Below are 1,729 nucleotides of genomic sequence, written 5' to 3' on the forward strand. Positions count from 1 at the left end.
CCCACATTCCCTCCATTATGGAGGGACCTGGCTGCCGACCACCACGATCTGAGGGAGGGCGATGATCTCGGCGGACACGGTGCTGAAGATCTCCTGCAGTTTGTTAATGACGGGGATCAGAGTCTCCATGCTTCCTTCTCCTCCTCCGCCACTGCCGCCTCCGCCAATTCTACCTCCACCTCCCACCCGGTTCAAACTCCAATTGTGTCCCGCCCACACGACGTCCGAATCCTATTGGATATCCCACCGTCAGTCAACGCAGACAGCCCTCTTCTAGTGGACCGTGTCCCCGTCAATCGTCTAGTCCCGCCCAGCCTTGCGTCTCTATTGGATGGACCGCCGTCAATTACTTGATTCCTTCTTCCATTGGTCAGCCGACGTAACCCTTCCAGGGCATTCCGATTGGCCGATCCCCATCAGTCACCGCCCCTTCCCAATGCTATTTGATAAGGTCGCCGTCACTCAGCGCATCCCTCCACTGGGAGGGCGTTTTCATTGGCGTATATCCATCAATCACCGCACATTGCACTATCCCATTGGATAAGACTCCCCATCACTCAGCTTGACCCTCAACCCAGGCTTTCCGTTTGGTAGAGGCCCGTCAGTCACGGCCCCAGAATTAGGTAATTGGATAAGCTCCCCGTCACTCAGCCTGACCAACCAATCCATGGAAAGCACTTTGGCAGGCACCCGGCTATAGCTCCATCCCATTGGTTAAAGGCACAGTCACACACCCCGCCCTACACCTAGCGTGCGTCCCGTTCGCAGAGACCAATCAATCACCACCCATAGCTGTCTTCCATTGGGCAGATCTGCGGTCAATTGGAAACCCGCCCCTATAGTCAAGTCTTATTGGACAAAACCGTTGACAATCACCATGTCCCGCCCCCAGCTGACGACACCATTGGACAGGCACTTGTCAATCACGCCCACCTCCTGACCAATAGCGACGCTTTCCCTTATCAATTGGTACACACTCCCTAGTCACTTGGGATCACTCATTGATAAATCATCTGATCAATGGGGTCACTCTCCTAATCAATAGGGGCTCTCCTAATGGGGGATATCTCCCCAGATCAACAGGGCAAAGCACCCCATTGACCAAGGTGTTGAACCTTCGCTTTCCCATTGGCCCAAGCCGACATCAGTCTACTAGAGTCTCCGCCCTCCTTTGTCTCCGGTTGGATGGCCGTCACAACGGCACACCGTGTGACCAATAACAATCGAGACTGGCAGCACACCCGCAATCTAATGGTCCATATGCCTGTCAGTCAGAAGTTTGGTGCCCGCCTGCCTCATCCTGATTGGATGCAACGTGCGACTTCCGATCCCGCCCGCCTACCGGGAGGAAGCTTCTCTTCGGCAGGGACAACCCTTTCTGTTGGACGGAAGGGACGTCGCTCAAAGAAGGACCTGTTGTCTATTGGTCAGTGCAGTGTGTGGGCGGAGGCGGACGGTTTGGAACACGCCTCTCTTCGGAAACAAGGTCGGTTGGGGCAGCGAGAGCAACTAGATGGGCTCCAGCTCGGAGCTCCGCGCTCGGGATGCGTCGGCCCCAGCTCGGAGCTGCGCATGAGCGTGCTCCATTGGGCTCCCAGATCTTGGCCCCAGCCCGGAGCTCCGCGACATCCTTCCCACGCCCCTCCACACAATCACCAAGGACCAGCTCCGGGCTGAGAGCTCCGCGATGGGGCGCTTCCTCGCTCCTCAGGCTCCGGAGTAAGGCTCT

This window comes from Rhincodon typus, chromosome 44 (genome assembly GCF_021869965.1).
Source record: "Rhincodon typus isolate 14 chromosome 44, sRhiTyp1.1, whole genome shotgun sequence".
Classification (NCBI taxonomy): domain Eukaryota; kingdom Metazoa; phylum Chordata; class Chondrichthyes; order Orectolobiformes; family Rhincodontidae; genus Rhincodon; species Rhincodon typus.